This window comes from Choloepus didactylus, chromosome 17, assembly GCF_015220235.1.
Source record: "Choloepus didactylus isolate mChoDid1 chromosome 17, mChoDid1.pri, whole genome shotgun sequence".
NCBI lineage: Eukaryota > Metazoa > Chordata > Mammalia > Pilosa > Megalonychidae > Choloepus > Choloepus didactylus.
In genome coordinates this window covers 35956385-35971883 of record NC_051323.1, presented here as the reverse complement: position 1 = coordinate 35971883, position 15499 = coordinate 35956385, and positions in this window count along the sequence as shown.

The window sequence follows — 15499 nt, the reverse complement described above, 5'->3', positions numbered from 1 at the left end:
TTAGCACACACACAAAAATAACAAGAATAATAATTAAAGTGAAAAAGAGCAATTGAAGTAAAAAAGAACACTGGGTACCTTTGTCTGTTTGTTTTATAATTTTTTATGACACATCCCATCAACAAACTTCGGGACTGCTCAGTATAATCTTGCCCATTGGGGAAAGAGGAACTCATGAAATATACTACTAGCCTCCAAGTTCTCAGTGTTCCTTTGCATGTCAGGAGGAGCTTTAGCTGGGAAGTAACTTTTTTTTCTATCTTTTCAAAATGTCACAAATTCAACGTTATTATCATTGAAGCCAGTGTTCATTGAATTTTCTCTCTCAGTATTTCCTCCTTCATTTCACATCTTTTTGGGGGGCCTTGTTATAGAGCACTTCCTCTGGATATTCCAGTAGTTAGGAGATGTTGGTTGTAAACTCTCTCCATTTTTGTTTGTCTGAAAATGTCTTCATTTTATGCTTATTCTTGAAGATTGTTTTGCTGGGTATACAATTCTTAGTGGAGAGCTATTGTCGTTTTAATACTTAGAAGGTATTATGTGACCTCCTGGCTTTGTTATTCTCAAGATATCAATGATTGTGCCAGTTTGGAACTGTTATGGACCCCAGAAGAGCCATGATCTTTTAGCCCAATCTTAGGGTGGAACCATTTGATTACGTGTTTCCATGGAGATGTGAGTCATCCAACTGCGGGTGATAACTCTGAATTATTTCCATGGAGGTGTGGACCCTGCTCATTCAGGGTGGGTCTTGATTAGTTCGCTGGACTACTTAAGAGAGCTCAAGAGCCAACAGACACTGACAATTGGAGACACTTGTAGATACCAACAGAAAGATGTTTGGAGATGCTAAGCTAAGAGATGAAGCCCAGCGTTTGCCCTGGAGAAGCTAAGAGAGAACACCTAGACACTTAGAGAGAAACACCCAGGTAGAATAAGCAAAGATGCACAGGAGCTGAGAGAAGCTAAGAGAGACAGAAGCCCAAGCAAAGATGCACAGAGGCTGAGAGAGAGAAGCTAAGAGAGACAGAAGCCCAGAGACATTTTAGAGAAAGCCATTTAGTAAAGCAACCCAGGAGCAAAGGACCAGCAGACGCCGGCCATGTGCCTTCCCAGCTGACTGAGGTATTCCAGACACCATCGACCTTCCTTCAGTGAAGGTATCTTCTTGTTGATGCCTTAGTTTGGACACTTTTATGGCCTTAGAACTTTAAATTTGTTCCTGAATAAATCCCCTTTATAAAAGCCAATACATTTCTGGTACTTTGCCTAACAGCAGCATTAGCAAACTGGAACAATCATCATTTTAAATGTTGCTCTGTAGATAATCTCTCTTTTCTTTCTGGCTTCTTTAAAGATCTCTATAACTCATTCTTTTCTATGCTATGTATATAAATGTGGATTTATTTTCATTTATCATTTTTGGCATTGTTGTAGTTCCTGAATCTGAGAATTTATACCTTTCTAGCAGTCTAACAATTCTCTTTCATTTTTATCATCTTCTTTATCATTGTTTTAGTTTTCATTGGCTGCTCAAGCAAATGCCATGCAGTGGGTTGACTTACACAATGGGAATTTAATGGCTCATGGTTTGGGGGCTAGGAGAAGTCCAAATCAAGGCATCATCCAGGCAATGCTTTATTCCAGAAGACTGACATTCTGGGGCTGGCTACTGGTGATACTTGGTCCTTGGCTCCTCTGTCACATGACAATGCATATCACAGCCTCTCTTGGCCTCTCCCTTCAGTTCCAGGTTCTATTGATGTTCAGCTTCTGGCTGCTATCCTTGTGGCTTTTTTTCTCTGTCTCTGACTTTCAGTCTGCTTAAAAAGGACTCCAGTAATAGGATTAAGACCCATCCTGATCGAGTTGGGCCACACCTTAACTGAAGTTGCCTCATCAAAAGGTCCTACTTACAATGGATTCACACCTGATAGGAATGGATTAAGTTTAAGAACATGTTTTCTGGGTACATAGCTCCAAACCATCACAATCAACTTCTTTCAACTTCTTTTAGCTGACCTATTAGACATACCTGTATCTTCTCACTGTCTTCTCCAAGTCTCCATTTTTCTTTCATATGTCTGTCTTCAGTTCACTTTGGTACATGGGAGTATCCTGATTTATCTTTTGGTTCACTAATTCTCTCTTTAGCTCTTACCTGATAATTAACCTGACAATGAAGTTTCAAGTCTTTTTCATGTTTGTCTGTGCATTTTTTATAGTCTCTTATTTCTTCATCATTTTCAACGGACTTTTCCTTTAAACATATTAAACTTGCATGCTTTTAAATTCAGTATCTGATAAGACTAATACCTGCAATTTCTGAGTCTGATTGCATTGCCTGGTGATTCTGCTGACTCATTCATGATGGCTTGTTTCCTTATGTGATTTGTGATTTTAAATTGTGAACTCAAATCATTGGAACTCTCTCTGTGGGAAGTCTATGAAGCCTGGATTAAGAGCACTTTTTACAGAGAGAATCTGCATTGGCTTCAGCCAGGCAACTGGGGCCCTACCAGATGAAGAAGTTCTTTAATCTACTTTAATCTGTTTTTCAGGCCACATAAATAATGTGAGTTTGTTACCAAACCAAAATGAAAGGTGGCTTCAGGTTATGAGTTCTCAAGTAGACACTTCTTTTTCTGTTCACCAGAATCTAGAATCCAGAGCCCTCCCTCTGTAGAGCAGAGGAACAGGTGTTGTTTTTGTTTTGACAGATTGTGTTTTTAATTTATCTTTTCACTGAGAAACTCTCCTTTCATGATTTCAGCTTTATGAAGGTGTTTCTATCTTAATTTCAGGCTTAAATGAACCCTTTCTCCTGTTCCTTGTTAAAATTGAAATCACCACACTGCCAGAAATCAGCAAATATCATCAAATGCCCCCAGGCAACTATGTTCTTTAAGTGCTTAGTTACTCTTCTGGATTCCTGATTCTGAGTCATTTTTGCCTCTGAAGAATTTCCTTATTTTCTTTTCATCTAAGCTGTGTTTCTAAGCATATTTTAATTTTATTGAGAATTTTTAGGTATGTGTACCAGAAACCTTCCTTTCGGTACACCACATTTCTGGAATTAGAAATCTAGAAATTTAAAAATTTGATGGATTTTGTGCTTGTGTTAAGTGTAGGAAGTCCTTCTTCAGATATTCATATATATCTTCTTTTTGTACTTTCATAATTTCATGTTTTAAATATGCAAATATTTAATTCATTTGGAATTTATCTTGTGTAACATGAGAGGTAGAAATCCAATTTTATTTTTTTTCTCAGATGGCTCATTTATTGCCCCAATGTCTGGGCAATTTGTTAAATAATAAAAATATGAAATAATAAAGGCTGAAATTATTCTCACCAATGAAGTCTTTGTATTTGAATGAAAGTTATAAGCATACTTAACTAGCTGTATAGTATGTAAACCTAATTATGAAAATTAGTTCTTTTTTTAATATCTTAATTTCCTTTGTCCTCTTGGAAAGAGGATGGGCTTTTAGTTCCTTGGTTTTATCTGCCAATGTCTACTGTAGATGATATCTTCTTTTTCTCAAAGATTCCCAGGATACTGTAAATAGGGTATTAAAATTGGAAACCTGGGGGAGTTAATGATTCTTGCTGGCCCCATGTACATATTCTTTGTTTTTCCAAAAACCAGAGTCTTGCATTTATTGCATTTCCCCAATGTGACATAATTATTGGTGGTCTAGTAGAAAATTAGAAACAGACATATATTAATTTGGAAGGGGAAAATTGGACTTTCTTACTTCCCCAGGGATGGAGGCTATGATAGTCAAGAGATGGGTGCATGGATAGCCCTTATAAAAGATTATTAGGCTCTTGTTCATGGATTAAATTTGTGCTTTTTAGTTAAGCTTTCTTGTATCTGTGGAATCATTTCCATGTGAACTTGAAATTCACTGTCCTGAGAAATGAAATTAAACATCAGTTGGAATATGTTCCTCACATGTCCATAGGCCTGTCTGCGAATACGATGGCATTTGCATTAAGAACCCAATCGCAATTATTCAGCATCTGTTTATCAAATCTATGTGACCCCAGGATAGGAGTGTATAGAATAAGAACAGACTTCAATCCTTGTTTATTCATAATGTGGAGCATAGGTTATTTTTATTAATAGAACTTGTAAATTATTCATCACATTTTCTAAAAAGTCAAATAATAGAAATACTTTTGAAATTAAAAGTATATGGAAGAGATTTGATCCTCTTTGCATTTCCGGATTTTGCATTTACAGTCTGAGCATTATCTATTATTGCCCAGCTCTGTGTCTGTAGATGAACAGGCAGTTAGATATTGGAATGAATCAGGATTGCCTGTTGAATGTGTTGGAAGTTGCTTTATGGACTAACTTTCTGAAATCTTGTCTACTTGTTATTTTTCTTTCATAAAAGAGAAGTTATATAATTCTAAATTTCATCTTTGACATCTTTCATATGCCCATGACATCCAGTATAGTGTTAGGGACATAGAAGACATTGAACAAAAACCTGTAAATTAACTGAAAAGGGAGAATAAGGGAAAAAAAAAACAAAAAAAAACCTTGATTATTTTAACCTTCTGGTTGATTGCATCTAGATAAATGGCGGTTTACTGTGCAGAGAAAAACAGAACCTGATGGAATCTAGAAAGATGTGGGAAGGGAAGATTGTCCAGCAGGTCAGGAAACATGAACCATGGTCAAGAGTTCTAAATGTTTTTCCTGTTCAACGTTATGACGTGCTTACCCCCACCATTAATTTTAGTTTGTTTTTTTGTGAACTTAAAGTTCTGGGTGATCTCTTGACTAGCCTAGCACATTTTTATTTAACGTTAGTTTTTTTTTCTTTAATGATTTGCATTTTGCTTCACAACAGCTGCCTAAAATATCCGTGAAAAAGGAGGGCTCTGTTCACCTTTAATGCTTAAAAGTCACTTGGAGGCCATTCAATTGAGCATGAGTGTGTGCTTGCAAGAAAGTAAAACATAACCAGAATGAGTAACCTCTGTTTTCTGAGGCTTATTGCATATCATTTATGCTTGAAAAAACAGAGTGAATTTATTTGTTTTAACATCCAAAACTTTGACCATAGAGTTAAAACGAGCTAGCTGACCAATACAACAAAAATAGCAAGCTTACTTTTTAACTGGGATGATATTTAACCTTATATCTCTTCATCACAGAACATACTAAAAACAGTTTGAAATAATTTTTAATATCAGAAACACATTTAAAATGTCTACTCTGGTAACATGAAATGTAGGTGAGCCAAATTATCTGAATGATGCAGGTCCCCAAACCCACCCTGTATAGAAAGAAGAGTTATTTCTTCAGTTTAAATTATCCAAATAGTTTATTTTTATAACCCCATGACACTCAGTAATTGCTCAATTCTCTTCTGGCCCCTGCTGCCTTTTGGACTGAGTTATATGAATAAAATGAAAGAAGTTAAGGAAACAATATTTCAGGAATCAACAATGAAAGACTCATTTTACTTTTAAAATGTTGTTTTTAAATTAGAGATAATAATATAAGTTAATTAAACTTGAGAAAATTAGTATTAATCTCTTCATATATCTATATTTTGTTGATTAATTTGGGAAGTTTTTTGCCCTGTTTTTTCTATTTTCTGTAAAGGAGTGGGTGAGTCTTAGCTTGATTTGATGTTCCCTCCCAGGCAACTAATAAAGGTGGTCCTCTTTCTCAAGCGACTTTTATTATCTTTCTAGAAAAATGCTGATGACAATATCTTTTTTCATTACCTGATCATGAATTCTCAATTGAATATGATAACCATCAATTATTTAATATTTAATGAGTAATATTGGATCAAACAAGGGCCTCTCCTTTCCTGCCAGGCATTTTACAGCTGTGAGTATACCCTAGAAAGCAAAACAGAGTATATGAGCATCCAACATTTAGTTTAGTTATTTTTTTTTTAGACTTTTAGTTTGATTATACACAACATGACTGATAAAATGGCCTTCAGGACAATAAGTAAGCACTTTACAATTTGTCCTTGGTATTGTGCCATATACTTTGTGGGATGTAAAAGCTTAATATGTAGTAATCATAATTTCATCGAACATCCAGAAATTAAACAGCAATCAAAGACAGCGTACGACTAAATGCCAAAATAAGCAGCAAGTACTGTAGGAGCCCCCCATAGGGGTTGATTATCAATAGAGGACATTTGACTTGAAAGGTGGAGTCACATCTTTGGGGTAGGTCCTAAAGTCAAAACATGATATAAAAATTATTGTAAAGTCAATATCCTTGAAAATCTTAAATAGCCCTAAAAATTCAGTATAGTCACATATATGTGTTACATTGGATACTGACACACTATCTGTCCTCAAGTTCTGTGTATTAGTGCTTCTTTCACAGTATGAACAGTTCACTGAAGAAATTGATGGAGTTTATTTTTAATCCTGAAAATCAACCTCAGTATTATGAGCTGCTCATGCTATCAAAAGCACATGGGAAGTGGGTCTGACCCCCCATATCTTGTTCCTTGAAATGGCAAGCAGAAATGCCCACACTTTACAGTTCTCTTTTTCTCACCATATCCTTTTCATGAAGCCTATGAAGGCAACTTTAAACAAGTTGTGCGTATACGATATGTTCCACTTTTACACACACTTTTACTGTCTCTTTCCCTATCTCTTATGGATGGTAAATACTGATTTGTTTTCATTTTGCTGTATTCAACATTTGTGTGGCATACTGAACTCAGTGTGTCAATTTCCATGATTATTTTTATAAGATGGAGGCTCTCTTATCCAAGACTTTGGTATAGCTAAAATTACCACCTATCCTGAGTCCTACCCCTTCTCATTTCCTGTAGGACTTCATCCTCACAAAGATTTCCCAATTAGAAAATATTTTCAGGGCACCTAGTACAGTGCAAAGCACTGGCTAAGCATTGTAGAAGAAGCTTTGAAGTTCATCAAAAGGGAAAACAGGGCCATTAATAGCTCAGAGTACCATGTTGTAAGTGCCAGACTGTTAATACAGAGGCTAAGTGCTATGGCCATTCAGAGGGAGATATTCAGTGGACTGGAGTGACTTAAGAAAGCCCAGGGAAGGGGCTGGAATTGAGCCAGTCCTGGTAATATGGGTAGGATTCAGATAAGCAGAGGGCAGGGTGCATTCATGGTCATGTTCACTCAGACCAAGATAAAGGAATAACACCTGGTACTGTTCCTCTGCGAGCTCATGGTCTAGTGATGGAGACAGATGGGTAAAAAAGAGCTCTGGGTGTACGGGGCGTGGAGGGACACTGTTGGATTCTGATGGGAGTTAAGGAAGGAGAGGTTATTTGACCTGCCCTTTAAAGGTAGGTAGGGGCTTGCCAAGGCAGAAAAGGGAGAAAATGCACTTTAGATTAAAGAAAACACTCTTCCAATGCACGCATCTGGAAAGAGTGAAAAGCCCACCATGGCAGGGACAAAGGACAGGGAGTGAGAGGTGTGATACAAGGGTAAAGATTGTGAACCATTTTTTATGAAGAGTTGAGGACTTGCATAGCATCTTGTAGAGAAAAAAGGAGTCAAAAGAGATGTGTAAGCCACAACATTTGAGTCTGGTGTCAGGGAGACCTGTTAAGAGACTGAAAGCTACACAAAGGCAGAGGTGTGTTGTATTTCTCTGTGTACACCCAGCACATAGTAGGTGCTCTATAATATTTTACTGAATTGAACTTTTTGTTGCCTGAATAGCCCAAGGAAAGGTTGAGAGCCTGAAGAGAGCCTTAGGAGTAGAGATGGAAAGAAGAGGTAAGATTTGCATGAGGTTTTTGAGATGGAATCTACAGGGCCTGATGTCGGATCAGATGTGGCGAGAGGTGTTTAAGAAGAGAAAGTTGAAGATAATGCCAAAGCCTCTAACTTGGGAGAGCAGATGGTTTTACTATAAAGTAAAACAGAAAACAAAGGAGGCACCATGGGTTTGGTGCTTTGTCTTGGAAGGAGAGATGGACAGGTTTTGTTTAAAGGACCTATGGATTTTCCAGGCAACTATGTCTGTGGGCAATAAAAAATATAGGTTTAGAGCATGAGGTTGAGATTGAGGCTGAAGATACAGATTTCAGAGTCATGAGCAGAGAGTAGACAAATTGGGAGTAGATGGGACCACACAGGAATGGTCACTCTCCAGGGAATGGATAAGGATCCATGGAAAGAAGCAGAGAAGGAACATCTCAGAGGCAGGGAGAGCCATGTGAACACAGGTGCAGAATAGCACAAGCACAGTTTGATTAGAAGATACAAATTGTGTCAAGGGAGGGTTTTGAGATAAGGTCCCAAAGATAGCTTACAATCAGCTGTGGTGCACTTCTGTGCCAGTTGGAGTTAAGTAGGCAGCCTCAGACGGTCGGGTACAGGTTGGCATGATGCTTCCAGACTGTTTCCAAATCTCTAGGCCCTCTATTCCATCTTTCACAGACAGTCTTTCTTCCTATTGCCTCCAAACTCACATTGGTCTCCCCTATTTTGCAAAGGACAAAACAAATAACTCTGGATCTAATCTGCTGCCCCTTCTGGTCTTCCATTACATCCACTGCTGCCTCTATTTCCTCACCATTCACCCTCTGAGATTGACTTCTCTCCTTAGTTTCCCAAATAGCCTTTAACTTGTTAAATCCGGTTCCTTTTTTTCTCTCCCCATTTTCCTTGACCTCATTGCTTCTCTGCAGCATTAACATTTCTGATCCTTGCTGCTTTGTTGAAAGTTTCTCTTCCTATGAATTCTTGGCTGCCATTTTATTCCACTTTTTAAATTACTTTTCAGTTTCCCCAGGGTTCATTCTTCCTGCTGCTGCATAATGGGACTAGATGATGGCTTTCACCGTTTGACCATGACTTCTATAATTCCCATCCACTGACTGAATTATTTCAATAAATATTAATGTCACCAAAATCCCTTCTTCACATCTGACCTCCCTCAGGCCTAATCTAGTTTTGGTCAGGAATTTTGAACATTAATTCTAAACCATGTCTTTTTAGAATTGGTCTTACTTTATTTAAAAATGTTTAATGTTTCCTTAAGGAGCTCATTGAAGAAAACTTGGAAAATATAGAAAAGGAGAAAGGAGAAAGGAGAAAAAAATTACCCAATATTTCCTTCCATCTTTTTTTTACATAGAGAGATTTGTTGCTTATTTTTATTAACATACAGTAATTATAAACAAATGTTTTACAAATGTGTATATATATAATACGTAATATATTTGTTTTCTGCTTTTTAATGTAATCTTTTAATGTAAGCATTTTCATGTTATTTTCTGTGTTCATAAATATTTCTCACTGCTGCATAGTATTCTGTTGAGAGGCTATATAATTTCTTCCTTAACCATTCTTCTATTATTCAACATATAAATTGTTTCTTAGTTTTTCTGTTACAAACAGAGCTTTATCCTAATCTAGAAATTTCCCCCAAAGTGGGCTTTTTGGATCTAAGATATTAAAATTTAAGCCTTAATATACATTATCAAGTTGTCTGTAACAGTGTTCTACTAGTTTATACATCAGCAATCTATAAGAGTACCTGTTTTACCGCAGCCCCGCTAAAACGCTTAAAATTTCTGCTCTTTTATACTTGATATTTCTCTTGTAAAAAAAAATTGATGGCATGTCTTGGTAAACAGACCTACAATTTAGATATTTTCATGGTATATGGCTATTAAGGACTGACAGTAGAAATTTCAGTTAATGACAAAGGCCTGCCTTTTAGTAAAACAAACAAACAAAACAAAACAAAATAAAAAATACAAAAACGTTTACTTGGACAGCAGAATCTTGGAAAAGATCTGAAAAGAAAATTTGATACAGTTTTAGTGGCAGTCTGTTTGGATCTGTGGGACAGTATTTTGTCTTGATTTTCTTTATAACTCCTCTATAGAGTAAGAAAACATTCTCAATTTCTTAATTTTAAGTAGGAAAATAATTCCAACAGAGAGAGAATGGATTCCTATCTGCAGATATGAGGTTCACATGTTCTGATAGAAAATATCTTCTCAGGGGCATGAACATTTTCTAACATGCTTATTATCTGCTTGCCAAATGAAGTGATTGTTTAGCAAAGCTTATATGAAAGAAATGTGCATTACCCTAACGTGGGCATGTGTAGCTTGTGGTGCATAGGGTCAGTATAGAACACTAATTAAATTCTTCCTGCTAGTTTATACACAATGTACTGTCAGTTTATACAAGAGATGTTTACGTGCTTGTAGAGTCCTTTCAAAGAGTCTGAGATATGATATTTTACAGATAACAATCCATGTCTTATGAAGTCTGATTTCTGGAATTGCTTTCTCTTAACTCCCTGGGTTTCTGGTTAGTGATACTTGGATAAAAGTTAGAGAAAATTTAAGTGCTTGATAGCAGGTAATTGGTACGCTCTGCATTTCCAGGTTTTTGAAAAATGGAACCACTAGTAGTATGCTAAAAGCTAAATTTTGCAAAATTTTAAACATTAATGAAAAGAATGATGAAAGAAAGGATGGATTTCCTGCCAGCACTGCGGTCAGCAGCAGTGCTCCGGCCTGATTACTTAAGCCGATGTTTTTCCTAAATCAGTCATGAAACAGTAATTATCAAGTTTTGCAATACTAGGCGATTCTCTTGAGAATAGCAAATGATTTGTAATGTTAAGTTGATAGGTTTTTACAAAAGAAATAATTTGGCTCCTCTTGATGGATTTCCCTGGGCAGAACCCTGATTGATTTAATGGGGTTTTGTCTGTGGAAGCTTTGTGGATTTATCTTTCTTACATGATCAAATGTAAACGCATATTTACTTCCTTTCCCCACAAAAATAAGAATGCTGCTGGTGTGTGGTGGATTGATTTCACTTCCATTCATTTGATTTAACTATTTAAATCACAATTTAGTCCAAAAAAGGAAAAAAGAATGTGGAACTTGCAGATGAAAATTGAGTATTTCAGGTTTTTGGTTTATTTAGTTTCTTCTAGCATGTCTGGGATGACCTGTTTGATAACTGTTTTCTTCTAGTCTAAGATGTTCTCCTTTGTGCATTTGGATTAATTATAGATCTTATAGCTGGAAGCGACTTCATAAAAATTTTCTCATTCAATCCCCTGCTTTCTGAAGCTCATAGGACTTAAGGAACTGTCTTGGTTGCAGAGACAGGGAGCTGGTGAATGAAGATCCAAACGTAGGCTCTTTCTTTTACTGGATGGTGCTTTAGCCGACATGCCCACATCAACACCATGACATTATTTTAAGTACAGGAAACCTGAAGCTCAGCTAATTATATCCTTTGCAATTTGTTTTGAGGTGCCATGTGGCCCCAGGATTTTAAATGACTTATTCCTCAATTGTCCAGGACCGTCACGTTATTGCCCCTCTTCCAACTGCTGTGCGACTGCCCATTTTACTTAGGAGGCCTGTATAACTTTGGTTTGTCCACTCCCTGCTTGTTTCACTTTGGAGATACCTTCTTCTTGGACACATACTTGACAACACTTTTGCTTGGAGGTTCCCAAGTATCTTAGTGCCCTAATACTCATAAGAGCTCCTCAGTGTGGGGACCAGGAGAGCTGGCTGCAGATGAGCCTTTAAAAGTACTCTAGAATCAGGCATATTCTCTTCTTCGAGGGGCTACATTTTTAGTTTGGGACTTCATCTTGGGGTGCTACTTATCTAATAGCCATGATTCCTTTGAATAATAATGAACTTTAGCATTCTGGGTTTCTCCCCAGATACTCTGCCCAGCACCCTGTGGGGTTGCTTAGGCTCCTGGTAGAAGTGATGTCTTCCCATTTTCTCTGTTTTCTCACCACCAATCAAACTGGACACTGGTACCCTGAAAGAAACTAATTCATTGCGACTTTTCAACTTTGTGACAGTCTTGCATTGTGGTTTCCCAGGTTCATACACTGTGCAATTGGGTGGAGCCGCAGAAAGTTCACACAGTCACAGGATTGGAAAGCAGCCTACTGATCTTCGAATGCTTGAGTCACCCCTACAAAATTGCTGCCAAGTAATTATCTGGCCTGACGGGAAACTCATTACCTCCCAAGGCGATTCATTTTGCTTTGGTCAACTATGACTGATGGGAAATTCTTTCTCATACCTATTCTGCGTTGATATGTTTCCTGTATTGAATGAAAAAGAATTCCCTTTAATTAGATCCCCACAAAGTCTTTCCAGGGTTGACTTAACCTAATTCCTTTGGGAGAAAAAGTTATTTGCATTTGCAGAATTTGGTGGATGCTACTCTATGAAATTCAAAATAAGGCCTTATATCATTAATAGACCTGTAGTGAGCCTTTAATATAAAACATTTGTAGAACTAACCTGAATTATTCTCTGAAGAAAGCAACTATAGCTAGGAGTGTAATACTCACAGTAAGAGTCATTCTTTTGGCAGCTACTGCCTTGAGCTCTTAGTTATTTTATATGCATGAATCTTGCTCACACAGCTAGTTGTTAAGTTGCTCAGGGTGTCGATGTATCTTGTATGTGCAGTACCTAACAAGTCTTACTCATAACTTTGCATTCACAAGAACGCGAAAGCACAAGAACTGCTCCTCCAGTCACTGAGTTGCTTTTCTTCTTTGCCCCAGATGATGAGTGGTGGTAGTGGTAGTGGTGGTGGTGGTGGTGGTGGTGATGATGATGATGATGATGTGTGTGTGAGTGCTGGCATGAACCTTGAGCCAACTCTGTCTTCTTGAAGGTTTAAGAATGAATCTCCCAACAGAAACAAGTTTTTCCAAGTCAGTTCACAAAAATCTGTTCCACTTCTGTTTCTGATACAGTGCTGCAGCATTGGCACAGTTACATTAGGGGTTAAATTTACACTTGGGTGTTGGTCTGGCAACCTGACAACCACATACCAGGAACACCCTTCTCCACTCATCTGCCTGGTACACACTTCCTCATTCTTCAGGCCTCAGCAAGAATTTCTCTGAGTGAAACCTTCCTGATCTGCCCAGGCAGAGGGATCACCTCTTCTTTCTTATACCCACTGTACTGTCTACATTTCCTCTATTTTTTATACACGCAGCATTGTATAGGTATTATTTGTTTCTACCAGTGTCTCCTTTGCTATTCTGTGAATTTGTGGAGGTCAGGTACTGAGTCTTTTTTTCTTTTTTTCTTTATTTTTTTTCTTTTTTACTAATGTTAGACACATTATATAGATGAGGCACAGAGAGGTTAAGAAACTCACTCGAAGTCCCACAACTAGTAGATTCTAGAGCTGGGATTCATTCCAGCAGTCTGGCTCTAACGTGCAGACCCTTAACCATAACATCACACTGCCCCTTCGAATGAGAAAGGTCAAAAATCCTCCTGAGGGGGTCAATGAAGCCAAAAGAGATTACAGTTTACAGTGGCTGTAGTGCTCTCCCTCTCTGGTCCATCCTGCCTGATCCCCCTCTGGAACCTGACCTTTACCTCCACCTGATTTCCAGAAGGCATTCCATTTCCCCATCTGCACACATTGTACAAAGTTAGAATTCTTCACAGATCAACTCAGCCAAACCTAGGTATAGCCAAAGGTACTTACACTAATATATGAGAGAAAACAACAGTAGCAAAAGACAAAATGGATGAGTTTACAGAGCAGAGAGCTGAGAACCATACTTAACTAAGGGTCAGTTGTAGATTATGGCATTGTTTCCCTGGCTTATCTGATTATAAGAATCACATGGGCACTTGTTTAAAATACTAATTCTCAGTCTCTTTCCATAGAGAGTCTGATTTCAATAGAGTTGGGGTGGGACACTGGAATCAGTGTTTTTAACAACACCTTCAGGTGATACTCTTTTTTTCCCCTCAATGTATTTTTTTTTAATTTGAGAAGTAGTTGTTGGTTGACAGAAAAATCATGCATAAAATACAGAGTTCCCATATACCACCCTGCTATTAACACCTTGCACTGGTGTGGTACATTTGTTATAATTCATGAAGGAACCTTTTTGGTACTGGGTCTTGTTGCTTTTGTGCTCCCTGTGCACAAGTACAGTGATTGGCATAAAGTACGGAGATGCTCAAAGAATGTTTTTGCAGGAATGACCATTGAAATAGATGTGTTGTTTGGGTAGAGAAATTCATTCTCAAATGCTTATGAAGCTATTTGCAAACAAACTTTTGGGACATAATGCTTTTTGAAGTTGGGGATTACTTGCACTCCTGTGTACACTCTCGATGCTCCGCCCATGGTGGGCGAGACTAAACAGTATCCTCTCACTTAACCACAGTGAGGGTCCTGAGGACTCAGATAAGCCCTGAGCTGGAACCAGAGCAATTTGAGGTAGGCCCTGGGGATACAGTCCCACTGGAGATGTGCTGAGGGAGGACAGAATGGCAAATAGAATATGGTGTCCCCTGGGTATGGCAACCAAAAATAGGTTAGGCAAGCGGTTGGCTTTACAGTTTAATAGAATAAACTGAGAAGTCCCAAAGGTGGTTGAACGCAGCGACTGGAATTGAGGAAGAGATGATCCTCAGAGTTCTAGGCTGCTGATTGGTCAGCCAGCATCAGGGAAATCTGTTGACAGGTAAAAGGTGGGTGTGTATCTGTATGTGGTTGAGAGTGCAAGTGCATGTTTGTGTGTAGGAAGGACATATTGACAAGGGCCTGGTAGAGCTCTAAACATAGAAGGACAGTGGCATGAAGCCTTTTGTCATTCATTTATTCAGAAAATATTTATTGACTATCTATTGTGAAAACGCTTCCAGGAGGAGGGGAATCTTTTATCTTATTATCAGTAGGAGAAGAAGGAAGAAGCCCAGTTACCTGCTTTGGGGCACATGATCAGGGATGGACTAACTACCATGACATGATGTGAATTCCTCATTATTGGGATACAGCTTCCATAAATGTTTTCTCTTTCCAGTCAGGATATGTCCTAGAGATAGACAAGGTAGAGTTTCCAGGTCAAATAAATCCAGCTGTAGTGAGAAGGTATGGGGGCTGGAGTACCATGAGGGGCCTGGCAACGTCTCTTGATTGACAGAAGTGCATCCAGTTCTGGACAGTTTATTAAACTGTTAAGTATAGTTGATTGGCCATACCGAATGGTGGCACTACACAGCAGAGAATAAGAAACTCCAATTTCAATAAAATTTTATATTTGAAAAATACCCCATAATAACCCAAATACTTTCACATTTCATATTTCATGGGACTCCCTAAATGCTGTGATTTAGGCAGGTGTTGTAATATACCTATTTAGGGGGATGACATAGAGGCATTATGATTTTAAATGGATTGTCTAACTCCAGGCAAGCCAGTGGCAGAGGCAAAACTAGAACCATGGACTTCTTATTGCTAGGACACTGTTCTTTCCCTTATGTCTCTGCTTTGCTCCTGTGATGCTGTGACCATTCTGGAGGACCGACATTCATGGAGAATTCTGTCCAGATCTGATTGACTTCTTGGAAAGAGGACCTGGTTGGGTTTGAGCATTCAAGAGGATACTCTCAGCAAGAATTTTGTTTTAATTTTTTTTTTTAATTTATTGAGATTG